Source organism: Misgurnus anguillicaudatus, chromosome 9, assembly GCF_027580225.2.
Source record: "Misgurnus anguillicaudatus chromosome 9, ASM2758022v2, whole genome shotgun sequence".
NCBI classification, from domain to species: Eukaryota; Metazoa; Chordata; class Actinopteri; order Cypriniformes; family Cobitidae; genus Misgurnus; species Misgurnus anguillicaudatus.
Window position 1 is genome coordinate 35,863,812 of NC_073345.2, and position 21,977 is coordinate 35,885,788.

At 38.3% G+C, this 21,977-nt stretch overlaps 1 protein-coding gene across 16 annotated transcripts in view; it reads left to right on the forward strand.

Annotated features, from left to right (window-relative positions):
- Nucleotides 1-21,977, forward strand: part of tcf4 (transcription factor 4) — a 237,237-nt gene that overhangs the window by 133,354 nt on the left and 81,906 nt on the right. The window lies entirely within an intron of this gene.

A 21,977-nucleotide genomic window follows, 5' to 3' on the forward strand; every position in this document is an offset into this window, starting at 1 on the left:
ACGACAAACGACACAGTGGATTGTTACTCATGTTTACTGACGTCAAGTGTTGAATCTTTTTGATGTTTTTTTGACACTGTTGTTTAATGTAAAGTCAGGTCACAAACCCACACATCTGTCTTTATCATGTGTAGGGTGACGCTGCTCATTTACCCATAATGCCGCGGTTTGCCGCTGGCCGTCTCTGTCTCATTCAGTGAGCAAATGGTCAGTGAATCAGATAATCGACTCCTGACAGAAGAGAGACGAACTAATTAAGCTTGAAAAATATCATGATCACAACCTCTCATAATGATGTTATTATTTCAGAGAGCTTTTCATAAAGCCTGTATACATGTTGATATAAGTGTTGATTATTGTTAGTATGGTTGTTTAGTTGTCTTTACATGTTTCTTTCCTGTCTGAGCTCCAAGCAGACAGATGACATCACATCCTGTCTGTTTTACTACAGTAGATTTGTTCTGGACCGCGGTCAGTCCACTTCCCATATTTATTTATTTAAAATGACCCATGAATCACAACATGTTGTGTGTGTGTGTGTGTGGTGTGCAGGTGTGCAGTCTCTACAGTTTTGTTGTCATCTACCTGTTAAATGAAGCACACAGAAGTTCTGGACTTGTAAGCAGGTTTGGGTTCTGTGAGGCTCAGTTAAGAAAGAGCAGAAATCTTGTTGTCTCTTGCAAGCAGTTTTACAACACAAATGCTTCATCGCTGTTTATTCAGCAGCAGTTTTTTCTGTCGGCCTGCAGTATTTTTCTGCATATAGAGAAGTTTGTTTGGAAACTGCTGACCTTTGTGATTGCCCATAATTTATTTGAAGAACCACAGCGACTGTATTCTGACCACTTTTAACATTAAGACTTTACTTTAAATGTATTATTTGACAACAAGCGCATAATGTTTCATATTATTATGTATAATATTTTAAAAACAGACATTTTAACAGATTAGTCAAATAATAAAAAAATAAAAAATCCACCTTAACTGTACCAAAAATAATAATTTACTAACCCCCATGTCATCCAAAATTTTTTATCTTTCTTTGTTCAGTCGAGAAGAAATTATGATTTTTAAGGAAAACATTACAGGATTTTTCTCCATATAGTGCACTTTAGGGATGGGATGGTATGAAAATTGCATATCATGATTATAGTGACCAAAGTTATCATGGTAATCAATATTATCATTGTTTTGTTAAAATGAGATGGAAATGTAAAAAAAACCTGATAAACACACTGAAAACATTTAAACAAGTTTTATTTTTGAAAATCACAATTTAATATTTCATGTCCGTGAAATTATTTCTGTGGTAACAAAAAAAATCTGTCTAATAAGTTTACAGGGAATGAATACAATATTCCTTAAATGCACTGCAAAAAACTTATTTTCAAGAAAAAATTTTCTTGGTATTTTTGTCTTGTTTTCAGTAAAAATATCTAAAAATTCTTAAATGAAGATGCTTTTTCTTGATGAGCAAAACGACCCAAGAAAATAATGTCTAGTTTTTAGACCAAAAATATCAAATTTAAGTGATTTTGTGCATAAAACGAGCAAAAAAAAAAAAATCTGCCAATGGGGTAAGCACATTTTTATTGAATTTTTCTTGAATTTAGTGTTTAAAAAAAATGTTCAAGATTTTTTTGCTTACATCATTGACAGATTTTTAGCTTGTTTTATGCACAAAATCACTTAAATTTGGTATTTTTGGTCTAAAAACTGGACTTGTTTTCTTGGGTCGTTTTGCTCATCAAGAGGAAGCATCTTGATGTGAGAATTTTTGGATGTTTTTGCTGAAAACGGGACAAAAATCCTAAGAATTTTTTGCAGTGTGCTTTCTTGTGCAAAAAACTATGTTGCATGCGCGCGCCTGCGTCAAACTGATTCTGGGTGGACAGGATTTACCGCGAGTTTTCAAAATCACGGTAATCAAACTCGGTTGTAATGATAATTCAATTTTAAATTATAATACTAACCGTCAGGACATGTTATCTAGGTTAATCATGAAACCGGTGATCGTCCCATCCCTAGTGGACTTTAATGGACCTCAACAGTTTACAGTTTCAATGCAGCTTTAAAGGGCTCAAAATGATCCCAAGCGTATAAGGGTTTTATCTAACACAACCAAAAAAAGTATTTTTAAACCACAACTTCTAATCTTGCACTAGCCGTGTGATGCGCCAGCGCGACCTTATGAATTACATGATCACAACAAAAGGTCACGTGTTACATATGTGAAATATACACTTGTAGACCATTTTAAACAATAAACTGACACAAAGACATTCATTTGTATCATTCCACAATAACAACGTCTGAACGATCGTCTTTCTCCCCACTTGTAAACACTGGAGCGGTAGTTTCACATACGTCATGTGTGACCTTTCAACGTGATTACGCAATATGTAAGGTCACGGTGGCACATCACACAGTTAGTGCAAGATGATTGTTTTTGTAAAAAAAATGAGGATGATTTGGCTAGATAAGACCCTTATGACTCGGTTGGAATCGTTTTAGAGAAGCTGGACTGAAACTGTAAACTGTTGAGGTCCACTAAAGTCTACTAGATGGAGAAAAATCCTGGAATGTTTTCCTCAAAAAACTTGTTTGAGTAAATTATCAGAATTTTTAATGAAAGTGGAGTAATCCTTTAATATCTAAAGTTTATGTCAGCTATTTTGTACAGAGCCCCTTAGGGGACATGGAGAAAAAATTAAATAAAGTTTAATTAATTTAATTAACTATCTCGTTTAGTTTCACATACGCATGTGAAGCTATCGCGCGCGCACGTAAAAATATTGCGTACGCACGTGAAACTATCTCGTGTGCACATGAAACTTTCGGTTTCATGTGCGTACGCGATAGTTTCATGTGCGCACTCGATACTGTAGTTTCACGTGCGCACTCGATAGTTTCACGTGCGCACGCGAGACGAAACTTTAAAAAAAAACTGCACATGAAGGTTTCAAATCTAAAGTTTAGTAAACTATCGCGTGCGCATGCAATAGTTTACTAAACTTTAGATTTGTTTTACTCCAATGTCACCTTAGGGGCTCGGTAATTGAGACATTTTGAATAATTCAAACCTTTTTTTAAACGTTATGTTGTTTGTTTATTATAATGCATTTTGTATGTAATGTATGATTTATATATTTCTGTTTGTATTATATTATAAACATTTATTTAAATTGAAGCTATTTAGTAATACAAACACATGTCAAGCATAAGACACAGACACACAGATGGTCATCAATGAGTCAGTGATCCTCCCTTCAGCTCCTCTTCACCTCCTCTGATCTCATTAACACACACCATCATTCCTGCGACGGATACATCCACATCATTCCTTCAGACCTCCACAAGTCACATTTACCTTCAATTCTTCTTACTGAGAGAGAGAGAGAAAACACAAACATCATATACATACATACAAATACAGTACTGTATAATATATCTACATCTTCAGATGGCATTAGTGCTCTCATGTTTCTCATATCAGACCGAGCTGTAAATGTTTGTTAAATTGAGTCACAGCGGGGCTGAATACAGAATGCGAGCATTTCAAAAGAAAAACAGCATTTGATTGGTCTGTTTCTTTAGGACACGCCCCCAGAGCTGTTGACCAGTCACTGACCAATTCAACAGAGATCAAACGTGTGACACAAACAGGTTTTATTATAAACACTCTGAGTTAGTTTATATGTCACTTCATGGAGGTGTTTAGGAGATCACAGCTGCTCAGATTGTAGTTGCTAATTTCAATTTAATTTCATTTTAATCGTTTGTTTTATTTAAAGTGTAAGATTCTGAGTTTTGTCCTTAGTCAGGAATTACACAAAGACACAGTAGAGGTTTTATGTGGCTCTTATAACACCTCCCACTGTCATTCAGAGACGACTTTAACAGGAAAATTAATTTAGAAATGAAGAAATAATGTTTTGTGGAGTCTGTATAATTAACTTTATATTAAACTCTAAAGTCATTCCCAATAAATGTGTGTGTGTGTGTGTGTGATGAAGACATCAGGTCAGGCTCAGTCAGGCAGAAGCTACAGATGAGGACTCTCGGGACCCGGGCCAGGGCATTCATGTAGGACCATGCATGTATGTGTGTGCGCGCGTGCATGCATGTGTGTGTACTCTGCAGATGAGCCCTCACGGGAGCAGGACCGGGTCGTTGATGTAGGACTGTGTGTGTGTGTGTGTGCGCGCGCGCATGTGTGTGTGTGTGTGACAGACTGTGAAATGACGCGTTGTTGCGCGGCTGGGCTGCACCTGGGCCCTTCAGTGCTGATGGATCGGTTTGGTCATGTGTAATAGGCCCATCTGCCGCGCCTTGTTTTTCTGTTTTACTGATAAACACTGATCCCAGCGGCTCAGCCTCCTGAACTGGATTCTGTCATTTTTCCCGACCGGAAAAAAATCCGGATCGGGAGAAAGGCAGAGGTTGTGTTATTATTAAAGAAGCGAGAACCAAATGAAAAGCAGGATGAAATTTTAAAGCGTATCCTTTGAGACGAGAGTCCGCTTGCGTTGCGAGCGAGAGTCCGCGTGCTGCTGCGTGCATGCGTGTGCGCGTGTGTGTGTTAATGAGCGGTACGCATCACACTGAAGGGGTTTGGAGCTCGTCTCTATAATGACTTTTATTACAGCCAGGAGTTTCTGTAACCAAGCCAATTCTTAATTAAAGTCGCTGACATCATGCTGTAGTAATTAAGGACTGCATTAATTAAGCCGGGTTTTTTCGCAGGTTATTTTTTGCGCGGGGGTCTCGTGTCAGCGGCGGCGAGGCGTCCGGGGGCCGCCCGAGTTCCGGGATTGGTCGGACGGACCTTCGAGGAGGAACTTTTAGGGATCGGAGGGGAAAGTTTTGTCGCGCCGGACTCGGTTTCGTACGTGCCGATCGTATCGGTGCATTCTGATAGCTAATTATGCTTCGGAGAACATCGACAGCTGCATTCATCATCATAAAACGTAATAATTAATGACATTCCAACAAAGAAAAATATGTAAATGAGCACTCATTAGCATTTTCATATTCAGCTTCGATAATGCTTTTGCTGACAAGGCTGTAATTAATGAAAATGCATGTCGCAGGCAGGAGATTGGATCGGCTTCATTCCACGCACAATTCCCAAATGCTGGCATTATGGAAAACGAGGAGTGCTGCCAACTTTTTGGGGGAGAAAAAAACTGAAAGCGCCGTATGCAAATGAGATGCTGGCACGATGGGTGGAAGAAGTTTAACCCCTTAACGTCCAAACAGTCGTATTCCTGCCTTCGTCCGACCTGATGTGTTTTTACAGAGAGTGGGAGACAGGGAATGCTGTTGGGAATGTCGTAGTCCAGTTGGGAATCCTGAGACGCATCTGTCCGTCCATCCGCTGAGCTGTATCTCTGCCGCGCTCGGTTACGCTCTATGCAGAAATTGTGTTGTGTGTGCATGTGTGAGTCACAGGGGTGTTTGTACAGTTGTGTGTCTTTGAGTTAATAGACTATCACAGGTGAATTTCTCTTTACATTTGTCATTTCTTTAAATAATTCAGCGCTGTGTTTGCATCGACCCTACATACTGTCGTTTTCATCTCAGACATTTTTGAGTTATTTTGTATTTGTAATTAAACTTTGTGTCTTTGCCATTTCATTCAGAAGATTCATAAGAAAGTCAGATTTCATGCTGTTCATCACATTTGAAATGATGGGTCAAGTTGAGTGCATTGCATTGTGGGATACAGAATCTCATGGAGTGTGCTTGAATGCATACTCTTCTTCCAGGGCCAGATACAATTTTTTAAATATGATGCAATATATATATAAAAAAACATGCATTTTCAAAAAAGATCACCAGTATTTTGCTTTTAATTACTGAAAACATATATTTTAGTTTTTAATATTTTAAAAACAATTGCAGTTTAACATTGCAAGAGCCAAATGTTAATAGTTCAACCATGAACACTGCACAAAAAAGTGCAAGTGTAAATAATCAACACGTATTTTTGTATAGCACTAACCCTTAACTTGTTTTATTTATAACTGTTTAACTTTTATTAACTGTTATATTTCAAGTATTCACAACATATAGCCAGTCTTCTCCTAATGACTAAAATTGCACTTTATGTTTTCTTTTGTAATATTTTAAAGATATATAGGCAAAACTGCCTTTCCATTGTACACTACATTCAGATACGACTGTCAGAGTCACCCCCTAGTGGCAGTCATAATGAAATTTCAGTTTATCGTAAATCTGTGTCAACATGGGAGAAAAGCTCATTCTAGCACAAGAGCCTTTAATCTATGAATATATTTATACTTAATAATTTATCAGAAATCAGTCATTTTAAAGTGTTACTGATAAAGTTAAACAAAAAAGGATTCATCATTTTCACCTTTCATACAGTGTTTTGATTGGAACACTAAAATACATCACTTCCGGTCGGCGTGTCACATGCATTGTAGTCGCACAAGTTTATTTTTTATGCATCCACAGCTCAAATTGGATCCGAAAATGATGCACCCGCAGATGGTTGGCACCCCACACAGCCCCTTTCCGACTCTCCTTCCGGTTTATCGGCCTTCATTTGTCATGTACAGTGGAAAGGCGGCTTTAATGTAACCACGCTGATTTTAAATTAGACAAAGATGATTGGAGGGCCACATTTGGCCTGCAGGCCACCAGTTGACTAGCCTTGCTTTACATTCTGAAGAAATAGTAAAAGTAATATGATAAGATGTTTTTCAGAACATACACAAGCATGCATAAGTAAAGCAATAAACCGAGAATGATAAAACCACTAAACAAAAAACTACTTTATGGAAACATAAAGATCAGTTTTAATTTGATGAATTACAAAGTAAACACATAAAAGATAAACATACAGTATAAAGACCTTTCTGTGGACACTGTGAGAGAGAGATTTGATTTTCTAAACCAGAATAACCAATGATGAAAGGTCACAGCTGGATTTGATCATAAATGTTTATATTAATAATATCATACTACTGTACTATTCTGTATTTAATACCTGCATGACCTTAGACATGGGTTTACTACAGGATCTCCAGTTTCCAACGACTTGCATGTTTGACTGGAAATACTAAATTGTCTTTCCCCAAATAAGCTGGAATGAGCCAATTTCAACAATTCGTTTTTTATATTTTTACATCTTTAATTTAAAAACTTCAAAATGATTTATGATTTGTTGAGATCTGACAAAAAATGACAGAGCTACATGTCAGCAAAGTCAGTTTAGAGAAAAATTGAATTAAAGATTTTCAAAAACCAAATCCATACCTAAAAATCACAGTAAAAATGTCAGACGCACATATGAAGACGCATTCTTTGTGTAGTTAAACATTTAGGACGTTACACCCCTCAGAAAACGTACAAATAAAGATTATTTAAGATGTCTATTTAGAGCACTGGGATCACTAGACGAAGGCTTAATGTACTTATTATTATAAAACTTTCATTATTTATACTTTCTTTTGCCTGTAGCTCAAAATTAAACTGTGCTCATTTCGACTCATTTTACCAGCATGCGTCACAAATAAACAAACAAACCTTCTACATGTGCAATTTACAACACAGCACACACACTTCATACTGTATCCCATAATGCAATGTGCTCAACCTTCCATTGCTAGGGTTTTTAACATCTCATTCTCCATTTATAGTTTTATCAGACTAATAAAAATTAAATAATTTGTATTGGATTGGATTGCTGTAGCCTAATGTGTTAAAAATAAACATATACTGTTTTAAATTATATATTCTTTCAAATACTATTAATAAGACTTTTTATAAAACTGTGCACATGCATGCACAATTTATATATTTGACTTGTTTATAATTATTTAAAGCATGATTTTCTTGCAGTAGGTGGCAAAAGTTTTGACGCAGCACTTAAAAAACAATTTGAATGTGTTGAATCTGTGCTTTCTGTTGAATGGAATTGTGGGAAATTCAAGTGTACTAGTGTCGGCATTTTCCATTCAGAAGGGTTGGGTGCGTGCGTTCGGAGGTGACAGACGCGCCGAAGTTGGCGACTCCGTGTGCTTTTTGATGTGAAAGGTTATTTGCATGCTGTGGTGAGAGGAGTCTTTCCTCTAATCCCACACCTGAAAGAGTAAAAGAGGCGCTGCGTCAGGATCTTATCCCCAACCTGAAAGAGAGAGTCCCGTTAAATCCTGCAGGACACGCGTTTACCCGACGAGAGACGCCGTCTGTCTCTGTGCTCGCGCCGCTTCACGGACTCGTAGAAAAGCTGGATTTGGGTGGCGTGGGGTTCGGGACAGTGCCGGATTTGTTTGAGCTAAATCTGCCGTTCTGGCATTCAGGGTTTTAAGCCACTTGAGTGTTTATGTGTCTGTATTTAATTTAGTGCTTCATTTGAATGACAAAAGAATAAAATAACCATTTGCATTGTGGCGACAGTGTTGGCCTTTTGAATAAATACTGATAAAAAAGCAGGAAAGTTTATTCCCACTTTCCTTTTAACTCAGCCAAACAGAAGTTGCATGACATTTTTTCATTCTTCTTATATTGAAAATAAAGATGTGTTGGAGTTTTTTCTTCCAAACAGATGAATGCATACAGTTATATACATTACAATGTTATGTGATGAACAGTTGAACAGTTATTTAATACAAACATTTAGATGAAATGGGCCGAACGTGTTTCTCCTGCATCGCTCGGCTCGGGGCGGCTCCGCAACTCTTTTGTTTTGTGTGTAACGTCTGGCAAAGACGCTGGCAAAGCCAAACTGGCACGGCGATGCCACACAACATCTCTCACATCTGACACACACAAGAAACAGTACACACATAACATACAATATAAAACTTAATCCACAGTATTTTTATTGTGTGTGTTTATCGCTCGATTGTTTTAATATTCGTGTATTTTAGACTCTTGTTCTGTGTTAAACAAAACATGCTTGAATTTGTTTTAAAAGATCTTTTGTAATTTTGCTCAATTATTTTGTTTATATTAATTTTGCTGAACAATCTATGTTGGTAATAATTATTATAATATTGTCAAATAGGTTTTTTATTTGAATTAATGAATAATTCAGTTAATTTTGTGCAGAATGAGTTTTCCTGTGTATAATGCAGTAACGCAGCCTTGCACCAGCGCGCTGATGTCTTTTATAAAACACAGACACAAGAGACGAACCGAGAGAAAGAGAGAAGTGCAGTAAGCCACAGAGAGATGCAGCGATGCCCCGCGGGCATCACCAGTGTGTCTCTGTGCCCTCACTACAGCTGACAGATATACAGTATTACTGTCATTCATCACAGACAACAACCAAATTAATCTCCTTTATTCGGTTTGTTTCCCAGTCCTGGACCCTGATGGTGTTTGATGATCAGGAGATTTTAGGATCATGTAAAGTCCCAAAGATCAGATCATCATCAGGTCTTAGAAGAATTTGAAATATTTCACATTTGTTTTGACTCGGATGTTGCTCTTTCACAGCTCATGATGAGACCTTAGCTTTGTACTTACATTTCATTTAACTATCAACTCGTCTCAAATGTTTCTACTAAAATTTTGTAAGGAATAAATGGAGAGAATGATTCAGTTTGATCTTTGTTGAATTTGATTGCATGTTACTTACAAATATTTAATTTCTTTTTTTCTGTAATGAGGTGAACGTTTTTTAAGTAAACACACACATATACATAAATATTCTCAAATATATTTTACAAATGTGAAAATATTTGTTTTAGCAATATAAATCAAGTCCATTTTATCATACAACAATAGTAATATTTTTATATCTGCTAATATCATATCAAGCATATCAAGGTTACGTTCATTCCTCTAGAAGTTCACTCGGGTTATATGAGGTTTGATCTTTAAGCACGTGTCAGCTTGAGCCAAAATGGCGTCTGTCTATGTGTTTCTGTCACTGTGGATTGACACGCGGTTCTTTTGAACGATGACCCCTCCGCCGAGCGCCTGCCATCGCATTAACCTCAGCCGGCTGGACAAGAGAAGGGCCGTGACCTTTGACCTCCCCCCTGCGCGCCCCTCACCGGTTTAAAACGAGGCCGTTTTGGGACGTCAGGGTGTGTGATGGAGCGTTTCGACCTTGAAGCCCTGTTAAACGTCTCATTGTGAGAGAGCGCGTGTGAAGTGACGGAACGCAGCGTTGGTGTAACGCGGTAAAACAGGAAGTAGGGTGATTTCTGCTTCTCTCATTATCTTCCTCCAGCTGTTCAGATGCTGTTTTTACCCACAAGCCCTTGGTGTTAGACGGAGGTGTGAGGCTCATTATATCTCCTCTGACTTTATTTTAATACACTTCTAATCACACGACCCTTTCAGGTGTTTCATTTGGTGCGTGTTTTGGGTCAGATGTTCACAGGTGTCAATAGGGCAGATGACTGAATGCAATGAGATTCGCTTTAGATTGATCATTTTAGAGCTGATCAAAGACCTGTCATGTTTAGTGATGTTTAGATTAGCCAGCCTGTCATTAGTCATTTAAACATTTGGTGTGTGTGCTAAGACTAAAATCTCATGATGTGAGTAGATTCATGTCTTAACATTTTTAATAGTAATAATTTGATAAATGAAAATTCTGTCATTATTTAATAATATGTTTTATATGTTTAATTTATATAGTGCCTTTCCAAACTCAAGGACGCTTCACAATAACAGTTAGGAGCAAACAATAAATACAGAAACAGACAATGGCCAAGTGATCATGGTTGCGTTTCTTGCTAGTGAAATAAACAATAACCAAAAATAACATAAAATAGAAACAAAAACAAGCAGGATCAAAACGAGACAACATATTTACTCAACCTTAAGTTGTTACAAACATGAAATTTGATAAATGTTAATAACCGAACAGATCTGGGGCACCGTACACTTCCATAGTATTATTTTCTCCTACTATGGAAGTCAATGGTGCCCCAGATCTGCTTGGTTACAAACATTCTTCAAAATATCTTTATTTGTGTTCAGCAGAATAACTTTAGGGTTAAGTAAATGATGACAGAAATTTTATTTTAACTCTTTCCCACCATTGACAAGTTATCTTGTGACGTGTTATCTCGTCAATTAACCCTCCTGTTATGTTCAAATTTTAGCAACACTTTTAATGCCCCAAATAGTTTAATCTATGCTAAATAATTTCACATTTTTTATAAAATTATAGGGAAAAAACATAACTTAAATTTTTATATATGTAAATAAATTGTTTATTTATTAAATTTATTTCTATGAAAACATATCTTTTGTAGCACATACATTTAGTGTATATTTAGTAAAAAAAAATAACAGTAGTAATGAAAATAATATGTAACATTTATTTTCTTTGAGAGCCGTTTTACCAGTTTGCACATATTAATAGTAAAAAACACTCAGTTTTATAGGAAAACTGTGTGTACTGTATATATGTACATTTATATACTTGGCAGACACTTTAACTAACTAAAAGTAACTTCAGGTTAAAAAGTGTCAAGGAGAAGTCAAAAAGTAGGTTTAAGGTTTTAAAATAATAATAAAAATTAGCATATTTTTAAAATATGTCAAAGTAGATCTGGGGTCAATTTGACCCCAAACATAATTTGAGAGTTAAGAGAAAACACTTCCCTGCAAATTATGAGTTTTTACAGTAATCCATATCCACTAGGTGTCGCTCTTACACAACTTATAAAACACTGAAGCATCCACTGATCCAAAAACAGTAACAAACTCTGTGTATCTGATCTGTAAAAAAAGTCCTTTACAAAAAACTAAACAAAGCAATTATCTAAAATGTTTGTATTTTTGAAGAAACCTACCCATTTTTGAGAGGTAATAAAAGAGAAAACATGAAAATTTTTTTGTTGATATTATTTATGTTTATATATTTAAAGAATACATTTTTTTAAAAAGGCATAAAAAATTTTTGAGAATTGTGAGAAATGGCTGCCAACTTAAAAAAAAAACACTGGCGGGAAAGAGTTAATGGCAATGAATGCATTATTTATTGTTGAATACTTATCGCAGAATAATCTTTCATTTTATTGCTTTTTATTACACTCTAATCATGTAAACAACAACCCAGTATAAGTTTATTTATAACCCAACTGTTTGACTCCACACAGCCCAGTCTCACGAAATTTCGTTATATAGTCACGTATTTTTTTATTCTTTTTTCGTGATATTTTCACAAATTTCCATGTTTTTTTGTGATCGTATAACGAATTCCTGTTTTCGTGTGATTATCACGTGTTGGTACTCAACAGTTTTGTCCTATTTTCTTACCATTGTCGCTTCAGTTTAGGGTTAGATTTAAATAAAATGACATCCCTACCCAAACCCAACTCTAACCCTAACGCCATGCGACATATAAAAAAATAAATCAGAATAAATAGTATAAACCAATATATAAAGTGACATTCTAATGCAAGCACCAAATTTAACCCTAAACCAAAGCGACAATGTTTTAAAAATAGGAAAAAGCAGTTGAGTAACCAATACGTGATAATCACACGAAAACAGGAATACGTTACGATCACGAAAAAAGAATAAAAAAATACGTGACTATATCACGAAACCTTGTGAGACTGGGTAGCTCCACCATGGGTTAAACAACCCAGATTTACATGAGTCTACAGTGATGTAGTTTTATTTGACTAGTGATCACTTCAGTAATTGTTGTGAGCCTGGTGCTCACATGTTATCTGTGTGCCGTCGACTCTCATGATTTAAAGTCATGCGTTCTGTACATGAAGCAGAAATCAAAGAAACATGAGAAGGAAGGACAAGATGAGTGGAGATTAGACAAACAGACTGATAAAAAGAGAAGCGAAGTTCTTCAGGAGTGTGTCGTACTGCAGCCAAACACCTTAATTGTGATGCATCCTCTGAATGTGTCCTGTATGAGGAGCTGCACTGCTGCCATATGGTGTCGCATGGAACATTTAACTTGTCAGCTGTAATGGATTGTTCTGGAAGCAGATTTTTGCTGTAAGCGCTAACGGCTCGTGTGGTTCGACTGCGGGCGGCTGTATGAAGGATCTCCATCCTCTAACTCGCTCTCGATTCGCTCGGAGACGCTGACCTGCGCTCCTCACGCGTTTACCCAGAACCGTGACCTTTGAACAGGTTCTGTCTGTGTGAACGGGAATGTTTGGGTTTTTTATCTTTTTTGGAGGACAGCAATAACGTTGGCGTTCAAATGAAATGAATGTTCCAGGTTAAACAGAGCTGCAGCCTGCTGTCGATAATGAAAAAAAAAAACATCTTCACGACTAAATGTGTTTCTGTGCTCATGAACGGCAGATGCTCGGAGTAACACCAGAGTTTCTTTATTCTAGAAATATTCTATTGAGAAAAAGAGTTTTTGTAGCGATCGAATCGTGTTTCCTCACGTTTCATAGAGATGTTTGCTTTCTGCTGGAGCACAGAGATTTACACCTTTGAAAGCCTGTCAACATACCGTACAGTATAGCAGAGAAACCAAACGCATTACTGATACGCACACCTGCACACGTTTCTAACAATCCAGCAGCAGAAGTCTCAGGTGTCTGACATCTGTAAAGCGCCGGCAGGAGAGAGAAACTCGCAATCTTTCTGTGAAGCTTCAAGGCCGAAACACAAACAGATCTGAGACTTTCAGAAAGAAAGAAATGAGAATAAAAAAGAGAAGGACGAGAGATGTTAGAGACGGCTTATTGAAAGGGACCTTTAAAATAAATGAATAAGGTCTCTTTAATATTTTAGCTGCTTCTCATGGACAGCAAAGAGATTAAATGGAGAGCAGATGGAGTCCGAGATCTGGATATGAACTATAAATGTGCTCTCATTCAGAATCTTGAATTGTCTATAACTAAACAGTTTAAAGTCTTCACACGTTAACACTAAGTCATGTACAGTACAGTGTTAGAAAGTAAAATACTGTAATGAAACATAACTGAGAAGTCCATTAAGTGCCCGGAGCCATGAAAGAGCAAGCTCGGAGCGATAAAATGTTCACGATGAGAGACGCTTTATATTCAGTGCGTGTCGCGAGCGCTCTCTGTGTGATTACTCTCATCAGAATCTCTGCCAAATCTTCTGAACCGAGCCGTACGAGCCCGTCTCCACCTGGCTGAGGTTGGTGCCAGCCCGTGCACGCGTGTGCATCCATCTCACCCCCTGTAGGGATCATCCATCTGCCCCCCTCCCGTCTGAATCCTTCATCATTGATGGAGTGGAACTGTTGACCAATGGGGTCCTGGGTAAGATTGGGACCATAAAGGTGTCTAAGATCATCTCCAGGCCATAGATGTCCAGACAAACAGAAGTTTGAGAAAGTTTTGGACAACATGGACGATTCACCAAACTGTGTTTTTTTCTAACAACTTGCGCCACCTCTGAATTGATTTGTTTTTCAGTCTGTGTGTCCGTCATCATCTCTGAGATTTTTAGTATTTCTCTGTGTTGATGTTCAGTGTTATAGTAGCAGCTACACCTGTTCACCATCATGTATTTACAGTAAGCATGATTGGACCACTGTATTGACCAATCAGTAGTCAGGGCCGCAGTGATGCGGTTTATAATGAGAATGAGATCATCATGAGACAGACAGCTCATTGGTCAATGTGAGAGCTGATCTGAGAGCAGTCTGTGGTGAACAGCACAGGTTTCCCAAACTCCTGTGCAGCTGTAGCCTCTTCTGCCAGCTGTTACAAATCACCTGCTCTCTCTCTCTCTCTCTCTCTCTCTCACACACACACACACACACACACACACACACACACACACACACACACACACACACACACACACACACACACACACGCACACACCCACATAAAGCCACCGCAGGTCCATAATTACTGCCACCAGGGGAGGAAGAGGCGCATTAGAGACCCTGAGAAAAACACACATATGTTCTCTCACACACACAAGCGTAGGAAACACAAAGTGTGTGATGTGTGATTGGCTGATTATTTTTTATTCATATACACCTCTGGTCTTATCGTGCACAATTTATCAATGTTCATTACAAAAATACATTTAATGGCCACATCTGTCAAGTCTAAAAGTTTTGGCGCCATATATTAATCAGTTGTTTAGTCTGGGCAGTATGCTGTGTTTCTTTACTGTAGTATGTAAAGCATACACTTCCCTGCGCTGATGGATGTATTTTTATTGTATGAAGACAGTAAGTCTTCATCCGGACACCTTTGATGCACTGTTTTATCATTAACTGAGGTTTGGGCGGCACTAATGTGAATTTTGCATATCTTTATGTACTGTGTGTGAATTAATATATGTGTGTGTCTGTGTATGGATGTGTGTGTTCACAGTTGCACAGTTTGTGTTTTCAGTTTATCGTATTTATTTAACAGATGCTGGACACTAACAAACAGCAGCAGTGCAGGTGGACAGACTGTACATCTGTCTATATGTCTCTCTCTCTCTGTTCTTTCTCTCTCTCTTTCTCTGTGTATGTGCATTTATTATCACAAAATTTAAAAAGCGTTTATTTATTCTGTGTTTGTAAAGTAATAATTATGGTATGGTGTAGTATGGTTCTTTTGCCGTCATTCTTTTTGGATGGGTTTGTAATAACATAACCATTAGTAGATGATGAGAGACGTTTAATATCCCTGAATATGAAGTAAACTCGTTTATTGATCAGTTATAAGACATATTCAAATTCAGTACATATTCATATTTTATATTTAAACCATTACACATGTCAATCTTTTATAAGATGTGGATCTTTGTTTGTGCAGCTGTTTTCTTTAGGTTTAGGTTAGTATAGATTGATCATTGGGTGTGATATATGAACATTAAATCTCTTAACTGGCACTGTCCTGTGAGTAGGACGTGTTAATATTTTGCATGTAAATTTTAATCTATCAAAACATTTTAGCAGTAATAATAATGCATTGACAGTAATTTAGTAATTTGTGACAAGAGTATGCAGCAAACTGTTGACACCTAGTGGCCGTTGTTGGTAAAACTATTACAAGTGTACAAACCTGATTTTTTGTGATAATTTTATGTATTAAAATATATACTTGCATTATTTTTATTTATTGCAAACTGCTATAACAATTTGTTTAATAAATATTTTTACCTCCAGACACTCCAGTTTGAAAAACTTTAAAGTGTCTTCTTTAAAACAAGACCAAGATTAGACATGATGCCAGAGTTATATTAATTTAAAAGTGTACATCACATCCCCCCCCCCCACTCTATGGCTGTGGCAGTTAAGGGGTTAAAAGTTTCAAAAGCATTTGCATAATATTAGAGTTTCTGCTGTAATTATGAGTAAATTTGGTGAATAGTCTTTTTTAGACCTGGCCAGTTTTCTTTCCAAATAAGATCACCTCAGGAACTGAAATGGATTCAAAAGGACATTTTTTATTAGCGTAAGTCTATTAAAGGCTATTAAACGAGCATATTCAAATCTGTGATTTCCTTTTATAACTCTCAAGCTGGTTTTATTGAACCTTTTTCATGTATCGTCTGAAATGCCTCGTAGCGCTTCTGTACAGCAGCCAGACTCCAGCAGAATTTCACTTCTGTTTGCTTAGACACGCTTTGGCAAGAAGTATCACGACATCGCCGGTCGTCTTCCTCGAAAAACTTCATCCGCTGGAGATTGAAATGTTTTAGACGTTTAGTGTGAGATTTTTCCAGAAGATGAGGCTTTTTGTTGAAAAGCATGCTTGATCTTTACTCTGTGTGACATCAGTGTTTAACTGCAGGTAATTATTGTGACAGAAACTCTTGCACTTGTTCAGATGTTCAGGTTTGTTGAATGCAGCGTTCTCAATATAAACCTGTGCTAATGTTTCAGCCTAAAGCCTCGTACAGCGTTTCGGTTTGGCACAGATTTCGTTCCTTCTTTGTCTCCGTCATTCCCCGGCACAGATCTGAATTTTAAGATCATCTAAGCTCTCTTTTGCACAAAGTTAAAAGGCTTCATAACAAGCACAAAACAAAACGCACAAGCTTTAGCGAGTTCTTTCTTTGTTCATTGTTGTGTTAAATTGTCTCGTGATCTGTAATGTTTTTTTTCTATTGTTTGGGATTTCGGTGGCGTAAGTAATCCCTATTGCCGTGTTGTTTCTCATAGAAATGCAACAGAGAACATCGTTTCGGATTTTAGAGTCGACAAACACGCCGAAAGCCTCGTATGCCGTTCGAATTTTTATTGTGGAATCACAAATCTGTTGAAACAAAGAAAAGTGGCATATTTGTCTGGGTTTGCATATCAAAACAAAAGACACAAGAGGAAGAAGACAAAAGAATAACAAAAAACATAAAGCAAATAAAGGAGAATCACGTCTAGAAATCTTTCTGCTATAAGGACATCGTGAATGACGGAGAGGAGAAGATTCGGAGCTCTTAAATTGTTCCTGTGCGTCGTTTACTAGCGTTAGCCGCGGGGCTTGGCACTGCTAACGCTGTCACCGAGCCAACAAAAAATCTGCAGTGTCTGCCGCATTTTAGCAGCGGAGGCTTTTCTCAAACAAACACACACACAAATCCAGTTCCAACTTTTTCACTTGTACATAATTGTTCAACTTTATAACTAATGCCAAAACTGTAACGGCGGCCGAGGTTAATTTTCCGTCGGTGAAAACGTGCCAAATTACTAAATGTATTCAAAGCGACGCAACCCCCGAACAGCCCCTCGTGTTCTTGTAAAGCTCAGGTGCTCCTCTTGAGCGCCCGCGTACGTTTGTGTGCCGTGTTTGGCAAGCGCGTGCTAGATTTTGGGTTTAGTTTTTAAGGGTTTTTTTTATTATATTGATCTGCGGACGGGTGGGGGTCGTTTAATGAGGGCCTGTTTTGCATTGGGAAATCTGCCTGGAATGTAATCAAGCGCTTTCAAAGGAACTTAACAAGTGCACCGCCCCCCCACCGGCACAGCAGAATTTTAATTTGCCAGTTCAACCCCTCGATTGACTATCGATAGCTTTCTGCACCACGGGTGGAGCGGCACCTACGTTTGACGTCCGAACCCAGCCGCCCGCAAACCCGTGGTTGTTTTAATTCAGTCGAACGTTCTCGATGCCAACATCTCAATGCCAGCAGGGTCAATCTGATTGTGACTCATTGAGCGATGTGTAAAATACATTTTTAAATTGTGCCATGAAGCACTTTGCGATAGGAGGACAATGTTTTTAAGTTGCTATGTCTGTGTGTGTTGTGTGCTCTCCGTGTAAATCTTGTCTTCTCATTCTTTACCTCTCAGACTTTGTTGGCACGCTGGCCTGATGCCCACTGATGTCATGGAAACTGAAGTGATTCATGTCTGTATGGAGCATCAGGGCCTGTCTCTAACCCTTCCCCCTCATGGACCTTTCTTTAGCTGAGTTTTTTTTAATAATTATCTCGGCGAGCATCACTGCACTCAAATAGACTTGATGACGTACTTACTGGTCTGTTTATGTTTAGACATTAGATTCCTTCTGTGTGTATATCGTCATGAAGCTGTAGCACTGAAGGAGTGTGTCATGTTAAAATGGTTTTGGCTGTCAGACCTGCAGCTCTTTGAGAGCTTCTTTAAAGATGAACTTGGCAGAAGAACACAGTCGCACATCCAACCTCCGAACCTCGACCTTGACCAATCAGGGCTCTCTGGAGCGACCGTGTGCCAGATTTACTTTCATAATTCTATCAGAGACGACACAGCACCCGGGCTTTTCTTCCTAAACACACATGCTGTCTTTTCTCCCCGTCAGACCTCACTGAAACTGTTTTCATTCATTGAACTCCTAAATAAAAACTCCATATTGCATCTATTGTATTGAACCGTTTTCCTGATTATCATATTGTTTGTTTTTACAGATTGTACAGTTGACCTCTTTATCTAGGTGGGATATTTCCCATTATGTAATAATAAGAGTTTAGCGTGTGTTGGTGTGACATTAAAATAGTGTGGTGTGCACACAGACTTTGTCATTTATTCAGCATTTTCTGTCTCACTCACTTTTACAGCTCTGTCTCACTCTTACATATCTGTCTCATTCCTGTAGATCAGCCTTTTTTTGTCTGGCTTACTCTCACACAGATCTGTCTCACTCTTATAGATCAGCCTCTTTCTTTCTGTCTGTTTCACTCTTAGGTCTGTCTCACTCTCAGCTTTGTCTCACCCTTATAAATCTGTCTCACTCTCTCGCAGATCTGTCTCACTCTTATAGATCAGCCTCTTTCTGTCTGTCTCACTCTTAGGTCTGTCTCACGCTCAGCTTTGTCTCACCCTTATAAATCTGTCTCACTCTCTTGCAGATCTGTCTCACTTTCATAAATCAGTCTCTTTCTGTCTGTCTCAGTCTTTATGATCTGTCTCACTCTTTCAAAGATCTGTCTCACTCTCAGGTCTGTCTCATTCTTTCACAAACCTGTCTCACTCTCTGATCTGTCTCACTCTCTCACAAATCTGTCTCACTCTTATAATTCTGTCTCACTCTCTCACAGATCTGTCTCACTCTTATAAATCTGTCTTACTCTCTTACAGATCTGTCTCACTCTCAGGACTCTCTACCTCTCTCACAGATATGCCTCACTCTTATAAATCAGCCTCTTTTTGTCTGTCCCAGTTTTTCTGATCTGTCTCACTCTCTCGCAGATCTGTCTCACTCTTATAGATCAGCCTCTTTCTGTCTGTCTCACTCTTAGGTCTGTCTCACTCTCAGCTTTGTCTCACCCTTATAAATCTGTCTCACTCTCTTGCAGATCTGTCTCACTTTCATAAATCAGTCTCTTTCTGTCTGTCTCAGTCTTTCTGATCTGTCTCACTCTTTCACAGATCTGTCTCACTCTTATAATTCTGTCTCACTCTCTCACAGATCTGTCTCACTCGTATTAATCTGTCTTACTCTCTTACAGATCGGTCTCACTCTCAGGACTCTCTACCTCTCTCACAGATATGCCTCACTCTTATAAATCAGCCTCTTTTTGTCTGTCCCAGTTTTTCTGATCTGTCTCACTCTCTCGCAGATCTGTCTCACTCTTATAGATCAGCCTCTTTCTGTCTGTCTCACTCTTAGGTCTGTCTCACTCTCAGCTTGGTCTCAACCTTATAAATATGTCTCACTCTCTTGCAGATCTGTCTCACTTTCATAAATCAGTCTCTTTCTGTCTGTCTCAGTCTTTCTGATCTGTCTCACTCTTTCACAGATCTGTCTCACTCTTATAATTCTGTCTCACTCTCTCACAGATCTGTCTCACTCGTATAAATCACTCTCAGGTCTGTCTCATACTTTCACATACCTGTCTCACTCTCTGATCTGTCTCACTCTCTCACAAATCTGTCTCACTCTTATAATTCTGTCTCACTCTCTCACAGATCTGTCTCACTTGTTTAAATCTGTCTCACTTTCTCACAGATCAGTCTCACTCTTATAAATCTGTCTCACTTTCTTACAGATCAGTCTCACTCTTATAAATCTGTCTCACTCTCTTACAGATCTGTCTCACTCTCAGGACTCTCTACCTCTCTCACAGATCTCCCTCACTCTTATAAATCAGCCTTTTTTTGTCTGTCTCAGTCTTTCTGATCTGTCTCACTCTCTCACAGATCTGTCTCACTCTCAGCTCTCTCTCTCTCTTACTGTCTCACAAATCTGTCTTATTCTTATAAATCTGACTTTCTCAAAGATTTGTCTCACTCGCTCACAGATCTGTCTCACTCGCAGGTCTGTCTCACTCTCTCACATATCTGTTTCACTTTCTCACTGATCCGTCTCATTCTCAGGTCTGTCTCACTCTCTCACAGATCTCTCTCACTCACTCTCAGATCTGTCTCACTCTTAGGTCTGTCTTACTCTCTCACAGATCTGTCATAATCTCAGGTCTGTCTCACTATCAGGTCTGTCTCATTCTCTCAGAGATCTGTCTCACTCTTATAGGTCTGTCTGACTCTCTCACAAATCTGTCTCACTCTCAGATCTGTCTCATTCTTATAGATCAGCCTCTTTTTGTCTGTTTTACTCTTATAGGTTTGCTCTCACAAATGTCTCTCTCTCTTTCACACAGTTTGTGGTGTTTCTGCACCTGCTCTCAGAGACCTCAATGTAATAGAGAGCTTTGTGTTTTTCAGAGCGTTGTTATATGAAGTAAAAATGTTCACTTCGTGTTTACCTGCAATTTCTATTTTTAATGATGATCTTCTCTGCTTTTTGATGTTTTGCAATAAATCATTTGCTGTTATATAGGATTTATATACTTACTTTACTATATTTGCACAAGCTTCACACATATAAAAGGAAATTTATTTAATAAGAAATGCATATTTTTCATATCATATGAATTTCCTTCACTTCAACATAGATAAAACAATCAAAAGCATTTATATATGTGTGCATATGATTATTGCACATGAAATGTGTTTTCTGTGCAGCGCTGTCAGTCAGGATATTTGACTAATTTTTGCGGTAATTGTATGGCTTTAAAATGCTGAATTCAAACAAATAAAGCTCATTCTGTTGTGCCGTTTAGTTTAGCGTGCAGCTCGTGGGTTTGGCCGGTTTTCAAAGGTGTTTCTGTGGTCTCGGCTGTGTTTTGTCGGGCCTGCGGTGGGGTTTATGTGGGGTTTTGTGGCTGTAAGTTCTACTGCGGAGGGTCGTACGTGAAGGGTAGATTCTCGCTCTCCCCCCAGGGCGAGATAAGCACCCCGCATCCCCCCGCGCCGCTCCTTCAGCGCAGACCACGCATCAAACAGGATTAAAACCAGAGGAAACCCTGCCACGCTGGAACAGTTCCATATTTGTTTTCCATGTCGGGGTGGGGAGAGAAAAACATTGTGCAGCTTAATTTTCTCCAAGAAATTGCCTGTCAGGAGGCATCATTTCCAAATTATTGTTCATTATAAGAATCCTCATGGCCTCAGCTGTCTAATAGTGTTGCCTTACTGCAGGAGATCTTCTTTTCTCCAGTTATTCAAACTACATATCTGCTTTTCTTTTCCCCAGTACACCCTAAATTAGTGCCATTAACAAAGCGCTCAATAGACAAAACCATTTGTA